The sequence below is a fragment of the Triticum aestivum genome, chromosome 5D (assembly GCF_018294505.1).
Source record: "Triticum aestivum cultivar Chinese Spring chromosome 5D, IWGSC CS RefSeq v2.1, whole genome shotgun sequence".
In the NCBI taxonomy this organism is placed as follows: domain Eukaryota; kingdom Viridiplantae; phylum Streptophyta; class Magnoliopsida; order Poales; family Poaceae; genus Triticum; species Triticum aestivum.
Genome location: NC_057808.1, coordinates 216037450 through 216054342, shown reverse-complemented (window position 1 = coordinate 216054342; position 16893 = coordinate 216037450). Strand labels below are relative to the sequence as shown.

Below are 16893 nucleotides of genomic sequence, written 5' to 3'. Positions count from 1 at the left end.
AAAGTTCATTGTTTCGAAGCACCTTGTGATGATTGTTTGTAATAGACTCTACGTTCGCATACAACGGATGTAAGCCAGTTTTACACATGCGTAATACTTGGGTTAAACTTGACGAGCCTCGCATGTACAGACATGGCGTCGGAACATGGAAGACCGAAAGGTCAAACATGAGTCATATAGTAGATGTGATCAATATGGAGATGTTCACCATTGATGACGACCCCATCTCACGTTATGACCGGACCTGCGTAGTTGATTTGGATCATGTAATACTTAGACAAGTTGAGGGATGTTGATTTAAGTGGGAGTTCACTAGTAATTTGATTAACTGAAGCAATTATAATGAACATAGTCTAGTTGTCTTTGCAAGTTATGTTGTAGATCAATAGCTAGCGTAGTAGCTCCCCTGAACTTTAATACGTTCCTAGAGGAAGATTAAGTTGAAAGATAATGTAAGAAATTATGCGAACTAGGTCCGTAATCTAAGGATTGTCCTCACTACTGCACAGAAGGCTTATGTCCTTGATGCACCGCTCGATGTGCCAACCCGTCTAGCGTCGTCTGTGGATGTTGTGAACATCTGGCAAGCACGTTCTGATGACTACTCAATAGTTCAGTGTGCCATACTTTATGGCTTAGAAATTGGGGCTCCAAAGACATTTTGAATACCACAGAGCATATGAGATGTTCCAGAGCCGAAATTGATGTTTCAGGCTCATGCCCGTGTTGAGAGGTATGAGACATCTGGCAAGTTCTTTGCCTGCAAGATGAAGGAGAATAGCTCAGTTAGTGAGCATGTGCTTATAGTGTGTGGGTGCTACACTCGCTTGAATCAAGTGGGAGTTAATCTTCCTAATAAGACAGTGATAAACAGAGTTCTCCAATCACTACCACCTAGCTGCTAGAACTTCGTGATGAACTATAACATACAAGTTATGGAGAAGACGATCCCTGAGCTATTTGCAATGCTTAAGGTCGCGGAGGTAGAAATCAAGAAGAACCATGAAGTGTTGATGGTCAACAAGACCACTAGTTTCAAGAAGGGTAAGGGAAAGAAGCGAAACTTCAAAATGGCAAGCCAGTTACCGCTCCAGTGAAGAAACCCAAGTTTGGACCCAAACCTGAGACTGAGTGCTTCTATTGTAAGGGGAACGGTCACTAGAAGCGGAACTGCCCTAGATACTTGGCAGATAAGAAGGCTGGCAACTCAACAAAATTATATCTGATATACATGTTACTAGATCATCGAAGGCGCACGTTGCCGCGCCCATCTGTTTTGGCAATATGTTGATAGGAATTTCCATAAATATAAGGTGACAAAAGGTAAACATAATTGAACCATGAGTTGAAAATGATAAAACAATCTGAAAAAAGTTGTTTCGCAGAAGTTTTCCTTTGTCTTCAAATGGACAGTAGTAAGTATAACCAAAAAGAGGAAAATAGCCTCTCGGACATGCTATATACATCTTAATTTTCATGTATACAATATATGTAGCCATTTCTATCTTATGGCTACTTTCAAATGAAAATGTTTTTTATGTAATAGACTCTTGCTTCAACTTATACTCGTCACTGGACTACTATGAGTATACTCGAAAACTCATCTATAAATTAATAGCCTTGATCAAGGAAAAACGACGAACCTTCACTTAATAGAGTAATCGCATTAACCTGAAGGAAACCACAATAGTTATATAACTTCAGGAAATGGTGAAACATCAATGCACAGATTAACTCGGCCAAAGCCGCTGGATGGAAGCTATGCTTTTTGTGAGTGATGCAGTACACACTTCATGACATGTCAAATAATTGTTAAATCTAAGATTCAAACTTGAATTTCTTTGTCAGAAGAAAAGCACATACCCATCTATGATGAATGATCATCATAATAATTTCCACACCGAAAGAAAATCAAACACCTTCAAAGAAAAAACACATGATTATTCTTGTATCAGAAAACCCATTGTTTATATAAATGTTCACCTTTGGTTGCTGATGTCATCTTGGATTGACTCCCATCTTTTCCTATGTCTAGCAAGTTGCAACAGTCCTTGCGGAAAATGTCTACAGTATATCCAATAAAATCATTTGTAGCCAAAATACAAATAACTTATTAAATAGAGTACACAACTTACATGGAATTAAAATGCAAGAAGGTGCATCAATAAAGTATCCAATATGTGCAGGAGTTCATGCAATGTTTAGAGGTAAGTCTTAACTGAAATGAGAATAAATAGACCTTTTGGCGGATCAAAACCTATATTATCTTCCTTTCGCTCTTACTTGGATTGGTATTTAGTTCAACGCCTACAAAGCTACAGGCTACTGTACTTCTGCAGATATTCACAAGCACCTGAAAATTAAGAAAACAAAACATGCATGTGATGTGAGCGTATACATGTAGTAGCTTCTGAAGAGCACTCTTCTTGTAAGAAAGCTTCTGATTAACCTATTGTTTTCTAAATTTCTAATTAGAGGAAGACATGATATTTACTTAAGAGCATAATCAAGAGACTATAGTACTGCCCCAGTAAGCAATTTTTGGTTCAGTATAGCCTCAACAATTGATCGATTGTTGGACCAAAAGTAGAATTACTAAATCAAAAGTTCAGTTTACAGGTAAAGTATTTACTTTTACTGCAGTATCCGTGCATCATCTACATAAGCTGAACGTGTTTTAATACGCATGATAGAAGCAAATCTGAAAGAACACCTAGTCGATACCATCACCGAAATATAGAAATTTTATAACTTATCAGTAACTGATCATCTTCCATCCGAAGAAGATGAGTCCTCGTGAAGCTTTATACTTAGTTGTAAACCCTCTTTGACCTGTACAGAAACAAAAGAAAAATTAGAGGAAGATGGATGGCGATTGAGATGGAGTTGATCAGCAAAAAAAGACATCTAGAATAAACTCAGATTCACACCCTCAGTTTCTCCCTTGCCTCCCTTGCCATTGATCTCCTCTCTACCATCAGCAGTAGCACCGTTGCCTGTGTCTTTGTGGTGCTGCAATGAGTCCTTTGAGAGGATCCGCGCCGGCATCCGACTCTCTCACAACGAATCCTCCTTCCCTTGAATGATGTTTCTTGTCATCTCCAGGAACACCAATTGAACCTCCCCCGTTTCGAGAATTATGTTCTCAGATTTAATCCTTCAAAGCCTATAATAAGCATAATCAACAATTCACCCTGATCAATGGAAGATCTATGGTACCTGACGCCTTAACTCTGTTGAATTGTTTTATATGAATAGCAGGGGTGATAAAGGGGAGATCGAACCTTGGATGATTCGTTGAAGCCTCACCATGTCCTCGCGCCGCCGGACATCACTATTAGCGGCAACGTGCTCTGGAAGGCGCCTCTGTGCTAAAATTTGGCTAGGAGAATCCTTCCAGCGCCACCATGAGCGCCCCAGCGCAATCGACCATGGGATGAGCTGGGCACACTGTACGTCTTGTCGCCTCGCCATCATCTGCGACTGAGTGAACTGTGGCCTAGTTGAACAAGAAATGCTTATTATTCCAACAATTTTTTTTCTGGGAACAAAACGAAATTATATAGCCAGCAGTGGCAGAAGCACTTTCTGATTACACACCTGGCAGTTCAACATGGCAACAACTTCATGTGACCGTCCCCTTTCCTGCCTATTCTTGTACGAGGGTAGTTCTACTCCAAGCGATCTCTTTCCCGTGTGCATGCGCTGGAGGAATTCTGCACATAATCACCAGTGTTTATAATCCCACCAGCTTACTCTTGAAACAAAAGTAGAACGATTAAAGGGTTCCAACAGTATAGCCTTGACTTGTTTTTAGATCACAACCCTGCGTGATATAACTTTCATACTGGTATTTCCGTGATGGCCTGAGGACTCACCGTCGGCCGGCATAGAACAGCGGGACAAGGAGGCAACATGGGAGGGAGCGATCGAGGCAGACGATAAAGGGAGCGATCGAGGCAGAGGATGAAGGGATTCGCCGGAGGCGGCGCTGTCGCCTGTCGGTAGGGCTGTTCCCCCAGGTCGATTGGATTGGACGAGGGGATGAGGGAATGTGAGAGGGTGAGAATGGGCTGGAAAACTAATAAGGAGGGGGCTGAGTGAGGATGAGAGAATGGGCTTTGGGAGGTAGAGGGCCCATATAACCACAGACCATGGTTTCGGCTTCCAGAATAGCAGCCTCTAGGACAACTGGCCCAGTTCGTGATTAGAAGTCGATCTGACTGACGGACAGAAACATTCAGATCGCGGAAACGGACGGCCAGAAATGAAAATCGCTCAAAGGGCTCGCTTTAGTCTCGGTTATACTGTTCTTAAATTGATGTGTATCTTACTAGTGCTCGTAGTAGCCCCTGGATATTTGATACCGGTTCAGTTGCTAATATTAGTAACTCAAAACAGGAACTTCGAAATAAACAGAAACTAGCTAAAGGCGAGGTGACGATGCACGTCAGAAATGTCTGCAAGGTTGATGTGATCGTTGTCGGCACGCTCCCTCTACGTTTACCTTCGGGATTAGTTTTAAACCTAAATAATTGTTATTTGGTGCCTCCGTTAAGCATGAACATTATATCTGGATCTTGTTTATTGCGAGACGGTTATTCATTTAAGTCAGAGAATAATGGTTTTTCTATTTATATGAACAATATCTTTTATGGTCATGCACCCCTTGTGAATGGTTTATTCATATTGAATCTTGATCGTAGTGATACACATGTTCATAATATTGATGCGAAAAGATGCAAAGTTAATGATGATAGTACCACATACTGGTGGCACTGCCGCTTAGGTCATATTGGTGTATAGCGCATGAAGAAACTCCATGCCGATGGACTTTTGAAATCACTTGATTATTAATCATTTGAAACATGTGAACCCTCAATCAAATGTACTTGCACATCGGTGCTTCACACCCATAGCTTTGATTTAACCAGCATCTGACAAGATTTAGTTGTTACCTCAAATTAGAGCACATCCAGGCAGCCAGCCCTGCCTCTTCTCCCAAAGAAGCAGTGGCCTCCGCCGCACGATGGAGTAGGCCCTGTGCCATCCATCATTCCGAGCAACACGGGGAAAGTATGAAGTTGACTCCTGTAATGGACGTCGTCGACGGACCCGGGCACCAGCGGCAGCGGCAGGACTTCGATTGATGGATTGACCACTTCTTCGACATGCACAAACACTCGATACAGGTACATCCCTAACGTGGTCCGCGGCGGCCTTGGTGGCGACGAATAGTACAACCCTGGTTCCTGCACCGGTATCTCAACACCAATCACCTTCGGTATGGTGGACGGCTTCTTCATCCATGCCATAACCGTTAGAGCCCAGCTGTCTAGAGGAACAAACATACTTACGAGCTCACCTCCAAGGTCATTGATAAGCTCATTCATGGACTCGTTGTTCCAAGCACGTCGAGGCATGCCGTGGAAGGTAAGCTTTTAAAAACTCAAGCTCAGAGGGCACCCAGCCCCGTCCTGGGTGCCACCGATCAAAGCTCACCAGCGCGCCATCGCAGAACAAACGCCGGGAAGATTCGAACACACGACTGCAGTCGAAAGTTGTCCGGAACCTGACGAAGAAATCAGCCGGTTGCGGACAGACTTCGACGAGCAAGTCACTTATTTGGATGCCATGCACAATGCCAAGAGCTTTGACAAGGTCGTCCGGCGAGACGGGAGGCCGGTCGCCGTTGATGGTTACCATCAGCACTTTGTCGGCAAACTGGTCGTCAAGCACCGCCATGCCACTGTTGAGCGATAACACGCAGCGCCCGAAGGCAGGACGGACCTCAGGATCTCCGGCTCGGAGATCCGCGTTGACCGGCGACATGATAGTGCGCTTGAGTACAGGGAGTACAGGAGGGGGATTTGGGGGAACTAGAGTAGGAATCGAGATTCCAGAGGTGAGGGGGGGGGCAGGAGATTGGGGATGAAAAGGTAGCATGAATTTCGAACACACGCTAATATGCTCTCGGCGCGCAAGCGCACGAAAACACCGATGGCGCCCACATGTCGGCCTAAGAGTCCCTATTCTTTTTTTAGATCCCGGCCCTTTTTTTGAGGATCTTTTGAGAGCCCGGCATGAGAGTCATAATTGACCTATTTGGCATTGCGTTACTACTCGGCCCATATTCAACGACACCTCACTGACCCAAACAAGTGTACATCATCGAAAAGACACTGAGCTCAAATTATAACTTAAAAAAAGGAGATATACTCTGAACACTGGAGAATGGTGATGCCCTCATTTAGCCCACCAGCAGTTCGAGACAATAAACAGTTCTAAACAACGATATATACAACATTCAAACACTGACTAGTGACTACTACTGACATAAACAGCAAGACATGATAGTTCATAAGAAGTCTTGCTACACCACCAAAATGCACCCATCTGCAGTACTCAGACTTTCGTGATCCAGACGAGAATGACATTCTAAATAGAGGCAACTATTGCATAGTAAGAGTGACATAGACGAGGATGACCAAATGACAAGGAATATGCATAACAAAAGAGAGAACTACCCATCCAGAACAAGCAGCAAAGACAAGTCATTCGAAGAGGGATGATCCAACACCATCATAATTTGCAGCCCCGGTTCAGCCACCAGTGATCCAGAGACACCAGTACTCCACCCTTTCGATGCAACAACCCAATTACCTATCAACCTGAAGGCTTGAACCACATCACTGCCTGTCGGACTCGACACATCCAAGGATCAAAGTTAATCCAGATGCCTTTGTCATTCTCACCTTCTTTTGGCTGCAGGTTGTATCGTTGACAATCAGGGGAGTTTGCTCCCGAACTCCTAGGGCTCGCCTTGTAGACACAGTTTTCCATAGCAAACAGAGCCTCTCTGCCATCAAGGTCCTTGCCAACGGTGATGCCCTAGTTAATCGGATAATTGAGTCCGAGAAACGGAGAGTGTGAACCAAGGCTGTTTACCCGCCTCCAACTCAAAAATCCCGAAGGCCCCAACAAGCTGGTATCCTGCTCATAGACGTAACAACCACTGTCCGGATACTCACGTATTTCACGGTGCTTGCATACAGTGGGGTTTTTGCAATATAACTTTTTCGGCTCATGTGTCCGAATGATCATCAGTCTTTTGCCGTTGTCTGATCGAGCAAGGAACCAATTGTGCTTCCCTGTTTTTGGCAAAGGTGGTGTGATTACAAAGGGCGGTAACTGTAGGGACACTGCATCATATCAAAAAAGACAAGCATTGTTAATGTAAGATCAGCATTGTTCAGAGTATGAGTAGGATAATGCAAGAAACAACATTGATATGTCCCTGTTGGAACTGGGAGGAAAATACAGGGAAATGTATACTGGGTTCGAAAATATAGAAGTGCCATGCATGGTTATACTCATGTTATCTCACAATCGATTCTTCACAGGAAACTACCATGTCATGCATGTTATGTAATCATGTTCTGTCCTCACAAACAAATTCTTCAAGGAAACTAACGTACCATGCATTGTTATATACTCATGTTCTGTGGGCAAAAATTTTGTGAGCATATTATTCTAGCCATTGATCGCTGAAGGGCGAACATAGGTATGTACACATGGTAAGCATTACATGATTTCACTACTTCCGAATATAGAGTTCTCCATATGCACATTTACTTCCCTAATGTATGGTTAGATGAAACCAATAGTGTGATGCATGTTTCTACATCATGAAAATGATGAAACTGACATGGCCATTGATACACACTCATATTTAGTAGTATATAGATTACTATAAAATAAGGAGAATATCAATATCTTCCTAACCGTTTGATTATTTAGGGGAACAAATTGGCTGTAAGGACATGGTCACAATCGCATGAATTAACTCATTCCAAATATAGCTGATTTACGGCATCTCTAATACATTGCCATAGTTCTACTCAAATTCTGCTCAAACAGGGATATATCAATCATCATAAAAAGTTCAAACAGTGTCATGGCGTCATCATTAACATCAGACGGAAACAACTTACTCGCGCCATCCCAACAATACGTGGTGCCATCTACTTTTTCGATTGCGTAGATGATGCCATTGTGTTCAATAGCATCACAAAAGTGTGTATCAGCTTTGACGACGATCCACTGCGAGCTGAGCTGTCTCCAGCTAAAGAAGGCACCAGCGGAAAGATAGGTGAGTCCCTTGTCGAACAAGGCAATTAGCTTGAAGTGTGCGTAATCCGCATGTCGTGTGGGCACTTGGCAGATTACAATCTTCTGCAAAACAAGGTGCGTCCAACTGACGACGTAATCTAGATGACTTGGACCGCGACGGTAAAACTCTATATCATCCAACGGAGGAAGGATAATCTCATGGGAGGTATGTAAGTTCACGAGCACCAACTTTTCCCCGTCTTCTCTGACGGCAGCCATCCAGTGGGAGTTCATGCCGACCCAGTACATACCTGCAAGAAGTTTCGGGCGATGGTGATCGGATCAAAGTCGAGGGAAATGATGTACGGCGACCCACTACATACCTGCAAAGAAGTTTCGGCTAATGGAGGTCGGATTGAAGTCGAGGGGCATCATGTACGCCTCCGTATCATGGTGAGCAAATCTCGCAAGACCAGATAGCAACAAGCAGGGTGTCTTGAAAAGCTTAGGCCTCGCTTCAACGATGGCCGTGTGCATGCCCCTCGAGCATGCGGCCAACCGCAGGGCGCTCAACATATCCATACACGAACAACAGAGGTCGAGGACGTCACTGGGGAGATTGCTCCAATCGCGGCTCATATGGATGCTGCGCGGTTCGCGTTCGGCCATGGTGGAGTTTGGAACGTGGGGTTTTGGGGGGCTTGATTTATGGGGGAGAAGGCTCTCGATGCTAGAGCGGCTAGCGAGGGAATAGTGGTACTGGGGGAGGCGAGCGAGGCGAGGGTACGCGGGGGCACAGTGAGATGATGAAGAGTGACCTCAGGATCTCCGGCGAGACGGAGATGGAGATGGAGTGGTGCTAGGGGAGAGGGAGATGAGGCGAGGCATGCTATACAGCGGCGGTGACAGTGACTGCACAGTGCACAAGGTGAGTCTAACTTTGGTAACCCGGACACGCCGCCTGGACTGGTGTCACCTCGGGCGCAGGGTCTTGTCACTTCACTGTGAGGACCGGATGAATAATAGTATTTTGACCATCAAGTGTACCGCAATTGTACTACTACTACTAGTAGTAGGAGTAGTAGGAACATGAGTAGTACTGTCGTGCTAGCATGCCTCTGGGTTCACTTCATCCTCCAGGTATCATCCATATTGCGAGTAGAACCAAATTCTCGTGCATGCGAAAGCGCGAAGAAGGACTTTTCTTTTTTGAGGATAACTGCATATTCCTTAACTAGAGAATGTTGTGTCTCCCATGCTGTCGGTGTCAAAACCGACGGATCTCGGGTAGGGGGTCCCGAACTGTGCGTCTGAGGTCGATGGTAACAGGAGACAGGGGACACAATGTTTACCCAGGTTCGGGCCCTCTCTATGGAGGTAATACCCTACTTCCTACTTGATTGATCTTGATGAATATGAATATTACAAGAGTTGATCTACCACGAGATCGTAATGGCTAAAACCCTAGAAGTCTAGCCTGTATGACTGCGATTATGATTGTTCTTTTCTACAGACCTAGCCCTTCGGTTTATATAGACACCGGAGGGAACTACGGTTACATAAAGTCGGTTACAGAGAAAGGAATCTTCCTATTTTGTCGCCAAGCTTGCCTTCCACGCCAAGGAGAGTCCCATCCGGACACAGGTAGAGTCTTCGGTCTTTGTATCTTCACAGCCCATCAGTCCGGCCCATGGCCAACGGGCCGGACGCCCGAGGATCCCTTAATCCAGGACTCCCTCAGTAGCCCTTGAACCAGACTTCAATGACGAGGTGTCCGGCGCGCAGATTGTCTTCGGCATTGCAAGGCGGGTTCCTCCTCCGATGACTTCAAAGAGGTGTATTCGACCTTCCGTTTAATGTCGTACCCCTCGGCTTCTGTGTATCAACAACTTCAGCTTCCACGTGTCGAGCGAATGCGAGAGGTTAGGGTATTTTTGCACATAACACCCCGGTCATGTAAGAAAGAGCGTCTATTTAAAGAGGTTGGATCTCAGATCCATTCAGACCACACGGAAGAAATCCTCAGAGCTTGCTAGAAAAGAGCACTCCAACATGGCTAGCGCTCCCAGCTCCTCCTCCCGTCTCTGCGGCCCAGAAAAAGGCGATTGGGAGAGATGTTCTGTATCCCACGGTCAGCTGGTGAAGCTACAAACACAGGGATTTCTTCCCCCTGCGAATCTGGTCCCTGTTCGGGCAGGATTGACCTCCTTTAATGGCGGGGCCCGGGCGGAGAATTTCCCTAATCCATCTGGAGGGGAACGAGTGTGCTTCGTTCCCTACTTGCTAAGAGGTGTCGGATTTCCAATTCATCCGTTCCTCCGAGGGCTTCTGGAGTATTATGGCCTCCAACTGCACAACTTCACTCCCGCCTCCATCGTGCATATCGCGGGTTATGTCTCTCTTTGCGAGCTATTCCTGGGTTATGAGGCCCATTTTGAATTGTGGAGAAAGCTATTCTGCCTTGTCCCGCGTAACCACGAGGGATCAATATTTGAAGTGGGCGGAGACGAAATATGGCGCATCGCCGAGACCGGATACCTGTCCGGCACACCAAAGAAGGCATCCGAAGAGTGGCCTTCCGAATGGTTCTATATCGAGGACGTCGCAATTCCTGACCCAGTTCGGAGGGGTCTTCCCAAGTTCACAAGCGCTCCTTTGAGGAAACGCCATAGCTGGCGCCCTCGGAGCCTCGAGGAGGAAGATAGTGCAGAAGTTCGTCAACTCATGAGCAAGATAAAGACGCTCGCCCAGTCCGGATTATCAATAGTCGAGGTAATGGCGACTTCCATAGTACGGGGGGGGGGGGTTCAGCCACTCCAATACAGAGGGCTTCCCATGTGGCACTACAATGGGGAGGATGACGCCTCCCACTGCGGCTGGAAGGGTCCGGACACCCCCGCCACTCTGGCCAAAATATTGGCCGAACTGTTCAAAGGGGAGGAAGAGGAATTTCTTCGTATCAAGCGCGGGGATGGATTTTCCATGTACAATCCACCTAGCTGGGTAAGTCCCAACCCCTCTGCTCTACTCACTCCACTCCCTGAGCCACTTTCAATGAATATTAATCCGTCCATTTATAACAGCAATGCCGAAAGATCTCAAAGGGGTTTCACAGCCCCGCCCCGCAGCCAGAGAACCATAACCGGGACCTTGACCCCAGATTCGAAGAGGATCCGTATATATTCGTGGTGCTCGAGGATGCGGTGTTTTACCAGGCGAGCTATGACGGCACGGAAGTGGCCATCACCGCCGACTATCCCGGTCTTCTCCCTGCTTCGCACGTAAGTAATCAGGAGATGTCTCCTCCGAAAGTGTTTCCTCGTTCTGCCTCACCCACCGCACTATCTCGTGCTCCAAAGGGGAGGCGTTCGGCGCGCCATGCTACCCCAGAGGCTACTCCAAAGAGAGTGGCCCCCACGCCGGGCAAGCCTTCGAAGAGGAAGGCAAACGAAGGCACGACCGAGCCTTCATCGAAGAGGTATGGATTTGTAAATATGCCCCTTGGCAGTCGCATCCAACTGTGACTTTTTGTTCGTCCTGTATCAGGAAAAGAGTTCGTCGGACTATGTCCGGGGGTCCGCCCGGTCATACTCCCAACAGCCGGGATCCAGATCCTGCCGCAAAGGCAGGGGTTGATACGGGAGCTGGGCCGGATTTTCCTTCGGCAGAGGATTCGGATGATGTATGTGTCACAAACTCGGAAGTGGAGAGGGCCATGAATCATCGGCGCCGGAGGGCCGTTTTACGAGACCCCAGCTTTACAAAAGAGGCATTCAATGCCTTCAGCTCGGCTGATGCATACATCCGAGCTGCTCGAGATGGGCTTAACAGAGCCACAAATCAACATTTAAAAGATGTGCAGGTAAGTTTACATTGTCCCAATATGATAATTATATACCAGTAGCCCCCGAGACTTGAAGCAGTTGATACAACTGATTTAAGGATCATTGTATAACCAGGTGCTTACGGAGAAGAACAACCTGTTGTCTCAAGAGATAGAAAGGTGTCGGACACAGCTAACTGCTGTTACCGCCAAACTGGAGAAATCCAAGAAGGCGTCACCTAGTAATATTCCCCTCCATCGAGGAATGATAATTATATGCCAGCTATGCTAATACTGTTGCTTATCTCATGATAGGATCGTCAGATCAACTGGAGGAGCAATTGAAAGCCGCTCAAGCGGGAGAGAAAGAATCCAAAAGACTACTCACCGCGGGCGAACGTGTGCTGACCCGAGTCAGGGAGGAGAAAAACAAGCTCCAGGATTCCAACACCCAACTGGGCGAAGAACTGAAAGATGTGCGGGCCGGGCTGGCTGACTCCGTGAAGGAAAATAAAAGGCTGCGATGCGGCATATTCAGTATGTGGTCAGACTTACCTTCGAGTAATTCAGAGATGAAAGGAACTAATAAAGTTATGTTTGTAGGTATGCTAACGGGCCATCCCGAACAGGAGATGTCCGGATCGTCGGGTGATTTGCTGCAAGAGCTGTCGCAAATTCACGAGCAAGCTCGGCAGGCGATGCGAAGTGTTGCCAAGGCCTTATGGCCATCCGCCTCCCCTCCAGGAAGTATGGAGGAGCTTGTACAACTATTCAAGGGAGCGCGGCGGCGTTTCCGATTATGGAAAATATCGTCCTGCCGAGAAGGTGCACGAGAGGCCTGGGCCATGGTGAAAACTCGGTATACCAAGCTTGAGCCGAATCATATGGCCCGGGTCAGACCTCTAGGGTCAGACGGAAAAGAGGTTCCTGTTAATTTGGTATATGGCCAAGTAGAAGTAGCCGCCAAGTTTCCCAGCAGGATTGTAAGTTAGACAGCCTGCTAGACGATATAGAGCAGGATTTTTTTAGTCCAAGTGACTATGTACTTTCCTTGACATATGTAACTCTAGCTGAATTGTAAAACGATTGTCATGGCAGACCTTTTCGCTTCGACCTCTGGACCCGAAGGTGCGGAGTGTTTCCGAATACCTGAGCGGTAAAATAGACCGGGGTATGCATGGAAACCAGGCGTAGGGGTTATAGTTGCTTGAACAGACAAGTTGTATCCGGCTAGTTATGTTATATTACATTATGATTGTAAGAAACATCTTCCAGAGAGAATAGTTCCATTAAGGGTTCCTTTCCCTGGGTGTGCATGCGTTAATGTGCATGTCCGAACTGTGATTGAAAAAATCGCAGTATACCTAATATCTGGGGGTTCACAATGGGGTGAATGCAAAAACATCTTTAATCCACCGACCGAATATTCCCTTAAGAACGCTAGCTTTTGGCTTCACCCAGTCTGAGGTACACATCCGGATGACCCAGCAGTAACGATTGCAGAGGTGCTCCCTTTATGCCCTAACCGAACTAATGGGAACGTAGGGCATAAGCACAGGAGCCAGGCAACCTAGCTTGGCCAAAACTTAAGTCATATCGATGCATATAATGGCGAAGAAAAGGTACATATGGAAAAACACATATGTGATGAGCTTGATGCTCGGAAAATAATAATAATAAGCTTCTGTCCGGGAAGCCCCCGGGTATAGTGGACGTACATGTTCGAGGATGTGTACATCACAGGTGCACGGTTTAGCCGCGCGAAAGCTTTAAGGCTAGAGAAGAAAAAAAGGAAAAATGAAAAGAGAGGAAAAAAATAATGGAAACAACGGGGAGAAGGAGACGAACAAATAGTTCGGCGCTAGGCATAGAATCTTCGAAGTCTGGCCGCGTTCCAGGGGTTCGGCTCTAGGCGATTGTCTGATGCATCCCGCAGGCGATACGCTCCTCCAGTGAGAACTTCATCAATGATGAAGGGACCCTCCTATTTGGGCTTGAGTTTGTCCTTTTTCTTCTCCGGCAAGCGTAGAACGAGTTCGCCAACATTATAAGTCTTGGCCCATACTTCTCTGCTTTGATATCTGCGGGCCTGTTGTTGATAAAATGTGGAACGGGCTTTTGCAAATCGCGCTCCTCCTCCAGGGCATCTAGGCTGTCCTGCCGATCAAGCTCGGCCTCTCTCTCTTCGTACATGCACACGAGGTGAGTCATGAATAATATCGCAGGGCAACACAGCCTCTGCACCGTACACCATGAAGAAATGTGTATATCCAGTAGTGCGGTTGGGCGTGGTCCGCAGCCCCCAGAGTACGGAGTCGAGCTCCTCAACCAGTGCTTGTCTGATTCTCTCAAAGATCGCACTAGTCTGGGTTTAATGCCGCTCATAATAAGACCATTGGCCCATTCGACTTGACCGTTTGTTTGCGGGTGATAGACAGAGCCGTAGTCGAGCTTAATGCCCAGATTAGCACACCAGGTTTTCACCTCGTCGGCTGTGAAATTGGAGCCGCTATCAGTGATTATGCTATGTGGAACACCAAAACGGTGCACAACGCCGGATATGAATTCTATCACTAGCCCGGCCTCGGCCGTTTTAACTGGTTTGGCCTCTATCCACTTAGTGAATTTATCCACCATGACCAGCAGATACTTTTTCTTATGGCTTCCTCCTTTAAGGGGTCCGACCATATCGAGCCCCCAGACCACGAAAGGCCAAGTGATGGGGATCGTTTGTAGGGCAGTGGGTGGCATATGGCTTTGGTTGGCGAAAAGCTGACATCCGGCGCAACGTTGGACAAGGTCCTGTGCATCTGCTCGGGCCATTGGCCAATAGAAACCTGTACGGAAGGCCTTGCTTACGAGGGCCCGAGCCGTGGCGTGGTAACCACTGAGACCGGCATGAATTTCAGACAAAAGCTGCCGCCCTTCTTCCTCGGAGATACATCTTTGAAGTACTCCGGTAGCGCTTTTCTTGTAGAGTTCTCCGTCGTGAACCTTGTAGGCTTTTGAACGCCGGACGATGCCGCGAGCCTCATTCTGATCCTTAGGGAGTTCTCGCCTATTGAGGTAGGCCAAGAAGGGTTCGGTCCATGGGGCAATGACTGCCATGGTGAGATGGACTGATGGTATTATTTCGGTGGCTGAGCCCCCGATTGTGTCAGTGTGTTCGGAATCCGGGGATGTGGCCGGATCCGCACTGGTGTTGCCGCTCTCCCCTTGCCACACCACGGAAGGCTTAAAAAGCCTTTCCAGAAAGGTATTAGGTGGGACGGGGTCGCGCTTGGCGCCGATGCAAGCAAGGACATCCGCCGCTTGATTGCTTTCTCGAGCCACATGATGGAACTCGAGCCCCTCGAATCGATCTGACATTTTGAGAACGGCATTACGGTAAGCTGCCATCTTTGGATCTTTGGCGTCGAAATCTCCATTTATTTGAGATATTGCGAGGTTTGAGTCCCCGCGCACTTCTAGGCGTTGTATGCCCATGGAGACAGCCATCCGAAGACCATGCAATAAGGCCTCGTATTCGGCTGCGTTATTGGAGTCTGTGTATAATATTTGGAGTACGTACTGAACTACGTCTCCGGTGGGGGACGTTAAAACGATGCCCGCTCCTAACCCTGCCAGCATTTTGGAACCATCAAAATACATAACCCAGTTGGAATATGTGCCGTACTCTTTAGGGAGTTCGGCCTCTGTCCATTCGGCGACGAAGTCCGCCAGTACTTGGGATTTAATGGCTCGACGCGGTTTGTATGTTATGTCGAATGGAAGGAGCTCGATGGCCCATTTGGCAATCCGGCCCGTAGCATCGCGGTTGTTTATTATGTCATTGAGTAGTACTTCAGAAGACACCGTGATCGAACACTCCTGGAAGTAGTGTCGTAGCTTCCGGGATGCCATGAAGACCGCGTATGCTATTTTTTGATAATGAGGGTACCGGGATTTGCATGGTGTGAGGACAGTGGATACGTAGTATACCGGCTTCTGGAGTGGGAATTTGTGTCCGTCCTGCTCTTGCTCAACGACGAGCACGGCGCTCACCACCTGGTGTGTTGCCGATATGTATAATAACATGGGTTCGCCGACGTTCGGTGCGGCCAGGATTGGGTTGCTCGCTAGAAGGGCTTTTATTTCTTCCAGTCTGGCCGTTGCCGCATCCATCCACCCGAAGTGATCGGTGCACCGGAGAAGGCGATAGAGTGGCAATGCCTTTTCTCCCAATCTGGAGATAAAGTGGCTTAAAGCTGCCATGCATCCGGCGAGTTTTTGGACCTGTTTAAGGTCCGTTGGCATAGCCAATTGTGACAAAGCCCGGATTTTGGCTAGATTTGCTTCAATTCCTCTATTGGAAACGATGAAGCCCAACAGTTTTCCAGCGGGGACGCCAAAAACACACTTTTCCAGATTGAGCTTGATGTCGTATGCACGGAGGTTGTCGAATGTGAGACGTAAATCGTCTATTAGTGACTCGACGTGCCTAGTTTTGATGACGACGTCGTCCACGTATGCTTCAACTATCTTGCCGATCTCTTTCTCCAGGCAAGTTTGAATCATGCGTTGGTAGGTTGCCCCGGCGTTTTTGAGCCCGAAGGGCATGGTGTTCAAGCAGAATGGCCCATATGGGGTAATGAATGCCGTTGCGGCTTGATCGGACTCCTTCATTTTGATTTGTTGGTATCCGGAATATGCGTCGAGGAAGCACAGTGAGTCATGTCCTGCGGTAGCATCAATGATCTGATCGATGCGGGGGAGGGGGAAGGGATCCTTAGGGCAGGCCTTATTGAGGTCTTTGAAATCGACGCACAAGCGCCAGGATTTGTCCTTCTTTGGCACCATCACCTGGTTTGCTAGCCAGTCTGGGTGTTTTATTTCTCTAATGAATCTGGCCCCGATTAGCTTGGCTAGCTCCTCCCCCATAGCTTGGCGTTTGGGTTCGGAAAAGCGCCCTAGTGTTT

At 47.3% G+C, this 16893-nt stretch overlaps 1 long non-coding RNA gene across 4 annotated transcripts; it reads right to left on the bottom strand.

The window, feature by feature from the left end:
* Nucleotides 1–330: 330 nt before the first annotated feature.
* Nucleotides 331–4069, bottom strand: LOC123120120 (uncharacterized). 4 transcript variants are annotated; one of them, XR_006459337.1, is made up of 8 exons: nucleotides 3879–4068; nucleotides 3601–3716; nucleotides 3285–3499; nucleotides 2931–3166; nucleotides 2753–2832; nucleotides 1984–2353; nucleotides 1864–1919; nucleotides 1421–1671 (listed from the first exon to the last, which is right to left on the bottom strand). It is a non-coding gene; the product is annotated as an uncharacterized lncRNA (long non-coding RNA). The 4 variants fall into 4 exon arrangements; XR_006459336.1 differs by having other exon boundaries at nucleotides 2764–2832; XR_006459338.1 differs by lacking the exon at nucleotides 1421–1671 and adding an exon at nucleotides 331–760 and having other exon boundaries at nucleotides 1984–2832; nucleotides 3879–4069.
* Nucleotides 4070–16893: the final 12824 nt, after the last annotated feature.